The sequence below is a fragment of the Schistocerca cancellata genome, chromosome 2 (assembly GCF_023864275.1).
Source record: "Schistocerca cancellata isolate TAMUIC-IGC-003103 chromosome 2, iqSchCanc2.1, whole genome shotgun sequence".
Taxonomy (NCBI): Eukaryota; Metazoa; Arthropoda; class Insecta; order Orthoptera; family Acrididae; genus Schistocerca; species Schistocerca cancellata.
This window is the reverse complement of record NC_064627.1, coordinates 1111044697-1111058883: the sequence shown is the minus strand read 5'-3', so window position 1 is coordinate 1111058883 and position 14187 is coordinate 1111044697. Positions and strand designations below refer to the sequence as shown.

Sequence of the window (14187 nt, the reverse complement as noted above, 5' to 3'; positions counted from 1 at the left end):
CGAACCTGTTTGCGCGTAATTTACTTGCTTTCCCGCACGAAGGAAATGGGCAGTTTTGGAATATTTAAAATTCATTGTCAGATGTGGGGTTCGAACCCACGCTCCCTTTCGGGAACCAGAGCTTAAATCTGGCGCCTTAGACCGCTCGGCCAATCTGACGTGCGAGCGCAAATAACGTGCTGCCGTCGTTTCTAGCTTCATCTCCAGAGCCTGACTGCGAAATTTGCTTGTTTTTTCTTGTGTGAAGGAAATACGTTTTTTTAGAGTATTTTAGACGAGTTGTCAGATGTGAGGTTGCACCCCACCCTCACTTTCGGGAACCACAGCTTAAATATGGTGCCTTACACCGTTGTTTTCCGTCGCCATCTGTCTTTAGTAGAACGAGCAGAACTCTAATTATCAATTTTTACATCGGCGCAGAGAAAACAACGAATGACAAGAAAAGGCCGTTCCCTATCAACGGCTACGCTGTGCATTTCACCCTTACGGGAAGCCAATGATATGCTCCAGGCGAGCATCAAACTAACCAACTTAACACTATGATACGTACGCGCTTTCTACTTCTGGACTGGCACACATATGCTCAATCGTCTCTGGATCGTCAGTAAGTACGTCACATTAGATATTTCTTTTATCACGCTGCTGTAAATTAAAGGGCAGTTTCTTCAACGGCTGTCAGTTCTGCTTCTAGTTACGCAACATCGTCCTAGCAGCACCTACACACTGCGTTCAGATGTGCTCACCTCCGCCCTGGCGTTGAGCGCCTACAGCGCCTTCGCCTTCGGCCTCTGGTGGCAGGAGGGTAGCCGACACATCGCGGCGTGAGTGAAGCACAGCGCAAGGCGGTGGTGGTGTAACGGTCAGCATGGTTGCTTCCCAAGCAGTTGATCCGGGTTCGATTCCCGGCCACCGCATGACACGTACATTTTTCTTCTAGGGATATTCCACGTAACGTAACGCGATCCTCGTAACTGAGAACTGTCGCGTTACGAATAGTTTTCCTTCGCCCCACGTCTCACTCCGTGTAGCCAGTGCGCTAGTCGCCGGATTTCGTTTCACAGCATCGTGTGTCTCCATGTGTCGACTTGTCTCGACTTTGCTCGGCTGACGCGAAAGCTGACGCTTGGAAACGGGCATATATGTAGAGGGCAGGCGCGAGAAACGACTGTGAGAGACCAAAAAACGACAAACACACGACAGAACCTTTCATTTTATTGTGGCCACAGATTCGCGCCTTAGTGTACCGAGAGGCAAGAGTGGCGTCAGCGTGCTGGACAGCATCATTAACGCTAAGCAGCAACGAAAGCGAAGTAAAAAGGCAAAATGAAAGAAGCCAAATGCAGGTCGAGCTCCCAGCTGGTCACCCATCCAAGTACTAACCACGCCCAACGGTTCTTAACTACAATGAACAGACGAGAACCGCTGCACTCAGCGTGCTATGGCCGTTAGCCGCAACGCCGCGAAACGTGCAGACATATTGCTTGTTGTGCATGTCACTTGGTATTTACATGGCAGTGTCTCGCTGGAGGAAGCACTGTCTTTTACGAGAGAAAAATTAAATGGCACTTGCTGCGATCGAATACATGGCCTTTGTGTTCACAGCACGGCGCTCTAACCTACTGAGCTGACGAGCTGTGCAATGGGGCCACGTCAGCAGTCCAATACCCGGTCCACCGGCTCATCCACCTTCGTTACTGCCCTGCCAGTCATTTATACACGTATCTGCTTTCGTTGACTTTTGCTTTCTTGACGCTTGGACCCAAAAAGCACAACACAAAGAAAACGTAAACGCCCTGAGAATAGCCAAGACTCAGCAAACAAAAGTATGTTCGGCTACCGGGAATCGAATCCGGGCCGCCTGGCTGAAAGCCATGTCTCCTAACAGCTTTCCATTCCTTCTGACCGCCAGGCAATCAGACTTGCAGGGCAAGCTCCGTAATCACTGCCATCTCTAATAATATCTCTCGAACCTGTTTGCGCGTAATTTACTTGCTTTCCCGCACGAAGGAAATGGGCAGTTTTGGAATATTTAAAATTCATTGTCAGATGTGGGGTTCGAACCCACGCTCCCTTTCGGGAACCAGAGCTTAAATCTGGCGCCTTAGACCGCTCGGCCAATCTGACGTGCGAGCGCAAATAACGTGCTGCCGTCGTTTCTAGCTTCATCTCCAGAGCCTGACTGCGAAATTTGCTTGTTTTTTCTTGTGTGAAGGAAATACGTTTTTTTAGAGTATTTTAGACGAGTTGTCAGATGTGAGGTTGCACCCCACCCTCACTTTCGGGAACCACAGCTTAAATATGGTGCCTTACACCGTTGTTTTCCGTCGCCATCTGTCTTTAGTAGAACGAGCAGAACTCTAATTATCAATTTTTACATCGGCGCAGAGAAAACAACGAATGACAAGAAAAGGCCGTTCCCTATCAACGGCTACGCTGTGCATTTCACCCTTACGGGAAGCCAATGATATGCTCCAGGCGAGCATCAAACTAACCAACTTAACACTATGATACGTACGCGCTTTCTACTTCTGGACTGGCACACATATGCTCAATCGTCTCTGGATCGTCAGTAAGTACGTCACATTAGATATTTCTTTTATCACGCTGCTGTAAATTAAAGGGCAGTTTCTTCAACGGCTGTCAGTTCTGCTTCTAGTTACGCAACATCGTCCTAGCAGCACCTACACACTGCGTTCAGATGTGCTCACCTCCGCCCTGGCGTTGAGCGCCTACAGCGCCTTCGCCTTCGGCCTCTGGTGGCAGGAGGGTAGCCGACACATCGCGGCGTGAGTGAAGCACAGCGCAAGGCGGTGGTGGTGTAACGGTCAGCATGGTTGCTTCCCAAGCAGTTGATCCGGGTTCGATTCCCGGCCACCGCATAACACGTACATTTTTCTTCTAGGGATATTCCACGTAACGTAACGCGATCCTCGTAACTGAGAACTGTCGCGTTACGAATAGTTTTCCTTCGCCCCACGTCTCACTCCGTGTAGCCAGTGCGCTAGTCGCCGGATTTCGTTTCACAGCATCGTGTGTCTCCATGTGTCGACTTGTCTCGACTTTGCTCGGCTGACGCGAAAGCTGACGCTTGGAAACGGGCATATATGTAGAGGGCAGGCGCGAGAAACGACTGTGAGAGACCAAAAAACGACAAACACACGACAGAACCTTTCATTTTATTGTGGCCACAGATTCGCGCCTTAGTGTACCGAGAGGCAAGAGTGGCGTCAGCGTGCTGGACAGCATCATTAACGCTAAGCAGCAACGAAAGCGAAGTAAAAAGGCAAAATGAAAGAAGCCAAATGCAGGTCGAGCTCCCAGCTGGTCACCCATCCAAGTACTAACCACGCCCAACGGTTCTTAACTACAATGAACAGACGAGAACCGCTGCACTCAGCGTGCTATGGCCGTTAGCCGCAACGCCGCGAAACGTGCAGACATATTGCTTGTTGTGCATGTCACTTGGTATTTACATGGCAGTGTCTCGCTGGAGGAAGCACTGTCTTTTACGAGAGAAAAATTAAATGGCACTTGCTGCGATCGAATACATGGCCTTTGTGTTCACAGCACGGCGCTCTAACCTACTGAGCTGACGAGCTGTGCAATGGGGCCACGTCAGCAGTCCAATACCCGGTCCACCGGCTCATCCACCTTCGTTACTGCCCTGCCAGTCATTTATACACGTATCTGCTTTCGTTGACTTTTGCTTTCTTGACGCTTGGACCCAAAAAGCACAACACAAAGAAAACGTAAACGCCCTGAGAATAGCCAAGACTCAGCAAACAAAAGTATGTTCGGCTACCGGGAATCGAATCCGGGCCGCCTGGCTGAAAGCCATGTCTCCTAACAGCTTTCCATTCCTTCTGACCGCCAGGCAATCAGACTTGCAGGGCAAGCTCCGTAATCACTGCCATCTCTAATAATATCTCTCGAACCTGTTTGCGCGTAATTTACTTGCTTTCCCGCACGAAGGAAATGGGCAGTTTTGGAATATTTAAAATTCATTGTCAGATGTGGGGTTCGAACCCACGCTCCCTTTCGGGAACCAGAGCTTAAATCTGGCGCCTTAGACCGCTCGGCCAATCTGACGTGCGAGCGCAAATAACGTGCTGCCGTCGTTTCTAGCTTCATCTCCAGAGCCTGACTGCGAAATTTGCTTGTTTTTTCTTGTGTGAAGGAAATACGTTTTTTTAGAGTATTTTAGACGAGTTGTCAGATGTGAGGTTGCACCCCACCCTCACTTTCGGGAACCACAGCTTAAATATGGTGCCTTACACCGTTGTTTTCCGTCGCCATCTGTCTTTAGTAGAACGAGCAGAACTCTAATTATCAATTTTTACATCGGCGCAGAGAAAACAACGAATGACAAGAAAAGGCCGTTCCCTATCAACGGCTACGCTGTGCATTTCACCCTTACGGGAAGCCAATGATATGCTCCAGGCGAGCATCAAACTAACCAACTTAACACTATGATACGTACGCGCTTTCTACTTCTGGACTGGCACACATATGCTCAATCGTCTCTGGATCGTCAGTAAGTACGTCACATTAGATATTTCTTTTATCACGCTGCTGTAAATTAAAGGGCAGTTTCTTCAACGGCTGTCAGTTCTGCTTCTAGTTACGCAACATCGTCCTAGCAGCACCTACACACTGCGTTCAGATGTGCTCACCTCCGCCCTGGCGTTGAGCGCCTACAGCGCCTTCGCCTTCGGCCTCTGGTGGCAGGAGGGTAGCCGACACATCGCGGCGTGAGTGAAGCACAGCGCAAGGCGGTGGTGGTGTAACGGTCAGCATGGTTGCTTCCCAAGCAGTTGATCCGGGTTCGATTCCCGGCCACCGCATGACACGTACATTTTTCTTCTAGGGATATTCCACGTAACGTAACGCGATCCTCGTAACTGAGAACTGTCGCGTTACGAATAGTTTTCCTTCGCCCCACGTCTCACTCCGTGTAGCCAGTGCGCTAGTCGCCGGATTTCGTTTCACAGCATCGTGTGTCTCCATGTGTCGACTTGTCTCGACTTTGCTCGGCTGACGCGAAAGCTGACGCTTGGAAACGGGCATATATGTAGAGGGCAGGCGCGAGAAACGACTGTGAGAGACCAAAAAACGACAAACACACGACAGAACCTTTCATTTTATTGTGGCCACAGATTCGCGCCTTAGTGTACCGAGAGGCAAGAGTGGCGTCAGCGTGCTGGACAGCATCATTAACGCTAAGCAGCAACGAAAGCGAAGTAAAAAGGCAAAATGAAAGAAGCCAAATGCAGGTCGAGCTCCCAGCTGGTCACCCATCCAAGTACTAACCACGCCCAACGGTTCTTAACTACAATGAACAGACGAGAACCGCTGCACTCAGCGTGCTATGGCCGTTAGCCGCAACGCCGCGAAACGTGCAGACATATTGCTTGTTGTGCATGTCACTTGGTATTTACATGGCAGTGTCTCGCTGGAGGAAGCACTGTCTTTTACGAGAGAAAAATTAAATGGCACTTGCTGCGATCGAATACATGGCCTTTGTGTTCACAGCACGGCGCTCTAACCTACTGAGCTGACGAGCTGTGCAATGGGGCCACGTCAGCAGTCCAATACCCGGTCCACCGGCTCATCCACCTTCGTTACTGCCCTGCCAGTCATTTATACACGTATCTGCTTTCGTTGACTTTTGCTTTCTTGACGCTTGGACCCAAAAAGCACAACACAAAGAAAACGTAAACGCCCTGAGAATAGCCAAGACTCAGCAAACAAAAGTATGTTCGGCTACCGGGAATCGAATCCGGGCCGCCTGGCTGAAAGCCATGTCTCCTAACAGCTTTCCATTCCTTCTGACCGCCAGGCAATCAGACTTGCAGGGCAAGCTCCGTAATCACTGCCATCTCTAATAATATCTCTCGAACCTGTTTGCGCGTAATTTACTTGCTTTCCCGCACGAAGGAAATGGGCAGTTTTGGAATATTTAAAATTCATTGTCAGATGTGGGGTTCGAACCCACGCTCCCTTTCGGGAACCAGAGCTTAAATCTGGCGCCTTAGACCGCTCGGCCAATCTGACGTGCGAGCGCAAATAACGTGCTGCCGTCGTTTCTAGCTTCATCTCCAGAGCCTGACTGCGAAATTTGCTTGTTTTTTCTTGTGTGAAGGAAATACGTTTTTTTAGAGTATTTTAGACGAGTTGTCAGATGTGAGGTTGCACCCCACCCTCACTTTCGGGAACCACAGCTTAAATATGGTGCCTTACACCGTTGTTTTCCGTCGCCATCTGTCTTTAGTAGAACGAGCAGAACTCTAATTATCAATTTTTACATCGGCGCAGAGAAAACAACGAATGACAAGAAAAGGCCGTTCCCTATCAACGGCTACGCTGTGCATTTCACCCTTACGGGAAGCCAATGATATGCTCCAGGCGAGCATCAAACTAACCAACTTAACACTATGATACGTACGCGCTTTCTACTTCTGGACTGGCACACATATGCTCAATCGTCTCTGGATCGTCAGTAAGTACGTCACATTAGATATTTCTTTTATCACGCTGCTGTAAATTAAAGGGCAGTTTCTTCAACGGCTGTCAGTTCTGCTTCTAGTTACGCAACATCGTCCTAGCAGCACCTACACACTGCGTTCAGATGTGCTCACCTCCGCCCTGGCGTTGAGCGCCTACAGCGCCTTCGCCTTCGGCCTCTGGTGGCAGGAGGGTAGCCGACACATCGCGGCGTGAGTGAAGCACAGCGCAAGGCGGTGGTGGTGTAACGGTCAGCATGGTTGCTTCCCAAGCAGTTGATCCGGGTTCGATTCCCGGCCACCGCATAACACGTACATTTTTCTTCTAGGGATATTCCACGTAACGTAACGCGATCCTCGTAACTGAGAACTGTCGCGTTACGAATAGTTTTCCTTCGCCCCACGTCTCACTCCGTGTAGCCAGTGCGCTAGTCGCCGGATTTCGTTTCACAGCATCGTGTGTCTCCATGTGTCGACTTGTCTCGACTTTGCTCGGCTGACGCGAAAGCTGACGCTTGGAAACGGGCATATATGTAGAGGGCAGGCGCGAGAAACGACTGTGAGAGACCAAAAAACGACAAACACACGACAGAACCTTTCATTTTATTGTGGCCACAGATTCGCGCCTTAGTGTACCGAGAGGCAAGAGTGGCGTCAGCGTGCTGGACAGCATCATTAACGCTAAGCAGCAACGAAAGCGAAGTAAAAAGGCAAAATGAAAGAAGCCAAATGCAGGTCGAGCTCCCAGCTGGTCACCCATCCAAGTACTAACCACGCCCAACGGTTCTTAACTACAATGAACAGACGAGAACCGCTGCACTCAGCGTGCTATGGCCGTTAGCCGCAACGCCGCGAAACGTGCAGACATATTGCTTGTTGTGCATGTCACTTGGTATTTACATGGCAGTGTCTCGCTGGAGGAAGCACTGTCTTTTACGAGAGAAAAATTAAATGGCACTTGCTGCGATCGAATACATGGCCTTTGTGTTCACAGCACGGCGCTCTAACCTACTGAGCTGACGAGCTGTGCAATGGGGCCACGTCAGCAGTCCAATACCCGGTCCACCGGCTCATCCACCTTCGTTACTGCCCTGCCAGTCATTTATACACGTATCTGCTTTCGTTGACTTTTGCTTTCTTGACGCTTGGACCCAAAAAGCACAACACAAAGAAAACGTAAACGCCCTGAGAATAGCCAAGACTCAGCAAACAAAAGTATGTTCGGCTACCGGGAATCGAATCCGGGCCGCCTGGCTGAAAGCCATGTCTCCTAACAGCTTTCCATTCCTTCTGACCGCCAGGCAATCAGACTTGCAGGGCAAGCTCCGTAATCACTGCCATCTCTAATAATATCTCTCGAACCTGTTTGCGCGTAATTTACTTGCTTTCCCGCACGAAGGAAATGGGCAGTTTTGGAATATTTAAAATTCATTGTCAGATGTGGGGTTCGAACCCACGCTCCCTTTCGGGAACCAGAGCTTAAATCTGGCGCCTTAGACCGCTCGGCCAATCTGACGTGCGAGCGCAAATAACGTGCTGCCGTCGTTTCTAGCTTCATCTCCAGAGCCTGACTGCGAAATTTGCTTGTTTTTTCTTGTGTGAAGGAAATACGTTTTTTTAGAGTATTTTAGACGAGTTGTCAGATGTGAGGTTGCACCCCACCCTCACTTTCGGGAACCACAGCTTAAATATGGTGCCTTACACCGTTGTTTTCCGTCGCCATCTGTCTTTAGTAGAACGAGCAGAACTCTAATTATCAATTTTTACATCGGCGCAGAGAAAACAACGAATGACAAGAAAAGGCCGTTCCCTATCAACGGCTACGCTGTGCATTTCACCCTTACGGGAAGCCAATGATATGCTCCAGGCGAGCATCAAACTAACCAACTTAACACTATGATACGTACGCGCTTTCTACTTCTGGACTGGCACACATATGCTCAATCGTCTCTGGATCGTCAGTAAGTACGTCACATTAGATATTTCTTTTATCACGCTGCTGTAAATTAAAGGGCAGTTTCTTCAACGGCTGTCAGTTCTGCTCCTAGTTACGCTACATCGTCCTAGCAGCACCTACACACTGCGTTCAGATGTGCTCATCTCCGCCCTGGCGTTGAGCGCCTACAGCGCCTTCGCCTTCGGCCTCTGGTGGCAGGAGGGTAGCCGACACATCGCGGCGTGAGTGAAGCGCAGCGCAAGGCGGTGGTGGTGTAACGGTCAGCATGGTTGCTTCCCAAGCAGTTGATCCGGGTTCGATTCCCGGCCACCGCATGACACGTACATTTTTCTTCTAGGGATATTCCACGTAACGTAACGCGATCCTCGTAACTGAGAACTGTCGCGTTACGAATAGTTTTCCTTCGCCCCACGTCTCACTCCGTGTAGCCAGTGCGCTAGTCGCCGGATTTCGTTTCACAGCATCGTGTGTCTCCATGTGTCGACTTGTCTCGACTTTGCTCGGCTGACGCGAAAGCTGACGCTTGGAAACGGGCATATATGTAGAGGGCAGGCGCGAGAAACGACTGTGAGAGACCAAAAAACGACAAACACACGACAGAACCTTTCATTTTATTGTGGCCACAGATTCGCGCCTTAGTGTACCGAGAGGCAAGAGTGGCGTCAGCGTGCTGGACAGCATCATTAACGCTAAGCAGCAACGAAAGCGAAGTAAAAAGGCAAAATGAAAGAAGCCAAATGCAGGTCGAGCTCCCAGCTGGTCACCCATCCAAGTACTAACCACGCCCAACGGTTCTTAACTACAATGAACAGACGAGAACCGCTGCACTCAGCGTGCTATGGCCGTTAGCCGCAACGCCGCGAAACGTGCAGACATATTGCTTGTTGTGCATGTCACTTGGTATTTACATGGCAGTGTCTCGCTGGAGGAAGCACTGTCTTTTACGAGAGAAAAATTAAATGGCACTTGCTGCGATCGAATACATGGCCTTTGTGTTCACAGCACGGCGCTCTAACCTACTGAGCTGACGAGCTGTGCAATGGGGCCACGTCAGCAGTCCAATACCCGGTCCACCGGCTCATCCACCTTCGTTACTGCCCTGCCAGTCATTTATACACGTATCTGCTTTCGTTGACTTTTGCTTTCTTGACGCTTGGACCCAAAAAGCACAACACAAAGAAAACGTAAACGCCCTGAGAATAGCCAAGACTCAGCAAACAAAAGTATGTTCGGCTACCGGGAATCGAATCCGGGCCGCCTGGCTGAAAGCCATGTCTCCTAACAGCTTTCCATTCCTTCTGACCGCCAGGCAATCAGACTTGCAGGGCAAGCTCCGTAATCACTGCCATCTCTAATAATATCTCTCGAACCTGTTTGCGCGTAATTTACTTGCTTTCCCGCACGAAGGAAATGGGCAGTTTTGGAATATTTAAAATTCATTGTCAGATGTGGGGTTCGAACCCACGCTCCCTTTCGGGAACCAGAGCTTAAATCTGGCGCCTTAGACCGCTCGGCCAATCTGACGTGCGAGCGCAAATAACGTGCTGCCGTCGTTTCTAGCTTCATCTCCAGAGCCTGACTGCGAAATTTGCTTGTTTTTTCTTGTGTGAAGGAAATACGTTTTTTTAGAGTATTTTAGACGAGTTGTCAGATGTGAGGTTGCACCCCACCCTCACTTTCGGGAACCACAGCTTAAATATGGTGCCTTACACCGTTGTTTTCCGTCGCCATCTGTCTTTAGTAGAACGAGCAGAACTCTAATTATCAATTTTTACATCGGCGCAGAGAAAACAACGAATGACAAGAAAAGGCCGTTCCCTATCAACGGCTACGCTGTGCATTTCACCCTTACGGGAAGCCAATGATATGCTCCAGGCGAGCATCAAACTAACCAACTTAACACTATGATACGTACGCGCTTTCTACTTCTGGACTGGCACACATATGCTCAATCGTCTCTGGATCGTCAGTAAGTACGTCACATTAGATATTTCTTTTATCACGCTGCTGTAAATTAAAGGGCAGTTTCTTCAACGGCTGTCAGTTCTGCTCCTAGTTACGCTACATCGTCCTAGCAGCACCTACACACTGCGTTCAGATGTGCTCATCTCCGCCCTGGCGTTGAGCGCCTACAGCGCCTTCGCCTTCGGCCTCTGGTGGCAGGAGGGTAGCCGACACATCGCGGCGTGAGTGAAGCGCAGCGCAAGGCGGTGGTGGTGTAACGGTCAGCATGGTTGCTTCCCAAGCAGTTGATCCGGGTTCGATTCCCGGCCACCGCACGACACGTACATTTTTCTTCTAGGGATATTCCACGTAACGTAACGCGATCCTCGTAACTGAGAACTGTCGCGTTACGAATAGTTTTCCTTCGCCCCACGTCTCACTCCGTGTAGCCAGTGCGCTAGTCGCCGGATTTCGTTTCACAGCATCGTGTGTCTCCATGTGTCGACTTGTCTCGACTTAGCTCGGCTGACGCGAAAGCTGACGCTTGGAAACGGGCATATATGTAGAGGGCAGGCGCGAGAAACGACTGTGAGAGACCAAAAAACGACAAACACACGACAGAACCTTTCATTTTATTGTGGCCACAGATTCGCGCCTTAGTGTACCGAGAGGCAAGAGTGGCGTCAGCGTGCTGGACAGCATCATTAACGCTAAGCAGCAACGAAAGCGAAGTAAAAAGGCAAAATGAAAGAAGCCAAATGCAGGTCGAGCTCCCAGCTGGTCACCCATCCAAGTACTAACCACGCCCAACGGTTCTTAACTACAATGAACAGACGAGAACCGCTGCACTCAGCGTGCTATGGCCGTTAGCCGCAACGCCGCGAAACGTGCAGACATATTGCTTGTTGTGCATGTCACTTGGTATTTACATGGCAGTGTCTCGCTGGAGGAAGCACTGTCTTTTACGAGAGAAAAATTAAATGGCACTTGCTGCGATCGAATACATGGCCTTTGTGTTCACAGCACGGCGCTCTAACCTACTGAGCTGACGAGCTGTGCAATGGGGCCACGTCAGCAGTCCAATACCCGGTCCACCGGCTCATCCACCTTCGTTACTGCCCTGCCAGTCATTTATACACGTATCTGCTTTCGTTGACTTTTGCTTTCTTGACGCTTGGACCCAAAAAGCACAACACAAAGAAAACGTAAACGCCCTGAGAATAGCCAAGACTCAGCAAACAAAAGTATGTTCGGCTACCGGGAATCGAATCCGGGCCGCCTGGCTGAAAGCCATGTCTCCTAACAGCTTTCCATTCCTTCTGACCGCCAGGCAATCAGACTTGCAGGGCAAGCTCCGTAATCACTGCCATCTCTAATAATATCTCTCGAACCTGTTTGCGCGTAATTTACTTGCTTTCCCGCACGAAGGAAATAGGCAGTTTTGGAATATTTAAAATTCATTGTCAGATGTGGGGTTCGAACCCACGCTCCCTTTCGGGAACCAGAGCTTAAATCTGGCGCCTTAGACCGCTCGGCCAATCTGACGTGCGAGCGCAAATAACGTGCTGCCGTCGTTTCTAGCTTCATCTCCAGAGCCTGACTGCGAAATTTGCTTGTTTTTTCTTGTGTGAAGGAAATACGTTTTTTTAGAGTATTTTAGACGAGTTGTCAGATGTGAGGTTGCACCCCACCCTCACTTTCGGGAACCACAGCTTAAATATGGTGCCTTACACCGTTGTTTTCCGTCGCCATCTGTCTTTAGTAGAACGAGCAGAACTCTAATTATCAATTTTTACATCGGCGCAGAGAAAACAACGAATGACAAGAAAAGGCCGTTCCCTATCAACGGCTACGCTGTGCATTTCACCCTTACGGGAAGCCAATGATATGCTCCAGGCGAGCATCAAACTAACCAACTTAACACTATGATACGTACGCGCTTTCTACTTCTGGACTGGCACACATATGCTCAATCGTCTCTGGATCGTCAGTAAGTACGTCACATTAGATATTTCTTTTATCACGCTGCTGTAAATTAAAGGGCAGTTTCTTCAACGGCTGTCAGTTCTGCTTCTAGTTACGCAACATCGTCCTAGCAGCACCTACACACTGCGTTCAGATGTGCTCACCTCCGCCCTGGCGTTGAGCGCCTACAGCGCCTTCGCCTTCGGCCTCTGGTGGCAGGAGGGTAGCCGACACATCGCGGCGTGAGTGAAGCCCAGCGCAAGGCGTTGGTGGTGTAAAGGGCAGCATGGTTGCTTCCCAAGCAGTTGATCCGGGTTCGATTCCCGGCCACCGCACGACACGTACATTTTTCTTCTAGGGATATTCCACGTAACGTAACGCGATCCTCGTAACTGAGAACTGTCGCGTTACGAATAGTTTTCCTTCGCCCCACGTCTCACTCCGTGTAGCCAGTGCGCTAGTCGCCGGATTTCGTTTCACAGCATCGTGTGTCTCCATGTGTCGACTTGTCTCGACTTTGCTCGGCTGACGCGAAAGCTGACGCTTGGAAACGGGCATATATGTAGAGGGCAGGCGCGAGAAACGACTGTGAGAGACCAAAAAACGACAAACACACGACAGAACCTTTCATTTTATTGTGGCCACAGATTCGCGCCTTAGTGTACCGAGAGGCAAGAGTGGCGTCAGCGTGCTGGACAGCATCATTAACGCTAAGCAGCAACGAAAGCGAAGTAAAAAGGCAAAATGAAAGAAGCCAAATGCAGGTCGAGCTCCCAGCTGGTCACCCATCCAAGTACTAACCACGCCCAACGGTTCTTAACTACAATGAACAGACGAGAACCGCTGCACTCAGCGTGCTATGGCCGTTAGCCGCAACGCCGCGAAACGTGCAGACATATTGCTTGTTGTGCATGTCACTTGGTATTTACATGGCAGTGTCTCGCTGGAGGAAGCACTGTCTTTTACGAGAGAAAAATTAAATGGCACTTGCTGCGATCGAATACATGGCCTTTGTGTTCACAGCACGGCGCTCTAACCTACTGAGCTGACGAGCTGTGCAATGGGGCCACGTCAGCAGTCCAATACCCGGTCCACCGGCTCATCCACCTTCGTTACTGCCCTGCCAGTCATTTATACACGTATCTGCTTTCGTTGACTTTTGCTTTCTTGACGCTTGGACCCAAAAAGCACAACACAAAGAAAACGTAAACGCCCTGAGAATAGCCAAGACTCAGCAAACAAAAGTATGTTCGGCTACCGGGAATCGAATCCGGGCCGCCTGGCTGAAAGCCATGTCTCCTAACAGCTTTCCATTCCTTCTGACCGCCAGGCAATCAGACTTGCAGGGCAAGCTCCGTAATCACTGCCATCTCTAATAATATCTCTCGAACCTGTTTGCGCGTAATTTACTTGCTTTCCCGCACGAAGGAAATAGGCAGTTTTGGAATATTTAAAATTCATTGTCAGATGTGGGGTTCGAACCCACGCTCCCTTTCGGGAACCAGAGCTTAAATCTGGCGCCTTAGACCGCTCGGCCAATCTGACGTGCGAGCGCAAATAACGTGCTGCCGTCGTTTCTAGCTTCATCTCCAGAGCCTGACTGCGAAATTTGCTTGTTTTTTCTTGTGTGAAGGAAATACGTTTTTTTAGAGTATTTTAGACGAGTTGTCAGATGTGAGGTTGCACCCCACCCTCACTTTCGGGAACCACAGCTTAAATATGGTGCCTTACACCGTTGTTTTCCGTCGCCATCTGTCTTTAGTAGAACGAGCAGAACTCTAATTATCAATTTTTACATCGGCGCAGAGAAAACAACGA

The 14187-nt window shown here is 49.7% G+C and overlaps 14 non-coding genes across 14 annotated transcripts; 6 read left to right on the top strand and 8 right to left on the bottom strand.

The window, feature by feature from the left end:
- Positions 1 to 75: 75 nt before the first annotated feature.
- Positions 76 to 159, bottom strand: Trnal-uaa (transfer RNA leucine (anticodon UAA)). The gene has a single exon. It is a non-coding gene; the product is annotated as a tRNA-Leu (tRNA).
- A 683-nt stretch (positions 160 to 842) lies between these two features.
- Positions 843 to 914, top strand: Trnag-ccc (transfer RNA glycine (anticodon CCC)). The gene has a single exon. It is a non-coding gene; the product is annotated as a tRNA-Gly (tRNA).
- A 1126-nt stretch (positions 915 to 2040) lies between these two features.
- On the bottom strand, positions 2041 to 2124 carry Trnal-uaa (transfer RNA leucine (anticodon UAA)). The gene has a single exon. It is a non-coding gene; the product is annotated as a tRNA-Leu (tRNA).
- A 683-nt stretch (positions 2125 to 2807) lies between these two features.
- On the top strand, positions 2808 to 2879 carry Trnag-ccc (transfer RNA glycine (anticodon CCC)). Its single transcript has one exon. It is a non-coding gene; the product is annotated as a tRNA-Gly (tRNA).
- A 1126-nt stretch (positions 2880 to 4005) lies between these two features.
- On the bottom strand, positions 4006 to 4089 carry Trnal-uaa (transfer RNA leucine (anticodon UAA)). Its single transcript has one exon. It is a non-coding gene; the product is annotated as a tRNA-Leu (tRNA).
- A 683-nt stretch (positions 4090 to 4772) lies between these two features.
- Positions 4773 to 4844, top strand: Trnag-ccc (transfer RNA glycine (anticodon CCC)). The gene has a single exon. It is a non-coding gene; the product is annotated as a tRNA-Gly (tRNA).
- A 1126-nt stretch (positions 4845 to 5970) lies between these two features.
- On the bottom strand, positions 5971 to 6054 carry Trnal-uaa (transfer RNA leucine (anticodon UAA)). The gene has a single exon. It is a non-coding gene; the product is annotated as a tRNA-Leu (tRNA).
- A 683-nt stretch (positions 6055 to 6737) lies between these two features.
- Positions 6738 to 6809, top strand: Trnag-ccc (transfer RNA glycine (anticodon CCC)). The gene has a single exon. It is a non-coding gene; the product is annotated as a tRNA-Gly (tRNA).
- A 1126-nt stretch (positions 6810 to 7935) lies between these two features.
- Trnal-uaa (transfer RNA leucine (anticodon UAA)) lies at positions 7936 to 8019 on the bottom strand. Its single transcript has one exon. It is a non-coding gene; the product is annotated as a tRNA-Leu (tRNA).
- Positions 8020 to 8702: 683 nt separating this feature from the next.
- On the top strand, positions 8703 to 8774 carry Trnag-ccc (transfer RNA glycine (anticodon CCC)). Its single transcript has one exon. It is a non-coding gene; the product is annotated as a tRNA-Gly (tRNA).
- Positions 8775 to 9900: 1126 nt separating this feature from the next.
- Trnal-uaa (transfer RNA leucine (anticodon UAA)) lies at positions 9901 to 9984 on the bottom strand. Its single transcript has one exon. It is a non-coding gene; the product is annotated as a tRNA-Leu (tRNA).
- Positions 9985 to 10667: 683 nt separating this feature from the next.
- Trnag-ccc (transfer RNA glycine (anticodon CCC)) lies at positions 10668 to 10739 on the top strand. The gene has a single exon. It is a non-coding gene; the product is annotated as a tRNA-Gly (tRNA).
- A 1126-nt stretch (positions 10740 to 11865) lies between these two features.
- Trnal-uaa (transfer RNA leucine (anticodon UAA)) lies at positions 11866 to 11949 on the bottom strand. Its single transcript has one exon. It is a non-coding gene; the product is annotated as a tRNA-Leu (tRNA).
- A 1881-nt stretch (positions 11950 to 13830) lies between these two features.
- On the bottom strand, positions 13831 to 13914 carry Trnal-uaa (transfer RNA leucine (anticodon UAA)). Its single transcript has one exon. It is a non-coding gene; the product is annotated as a tRNA-Leu (tRNA).
- Between the last annotated feature and the right edge of the window lie 273 nt (positions 13915 to 14187).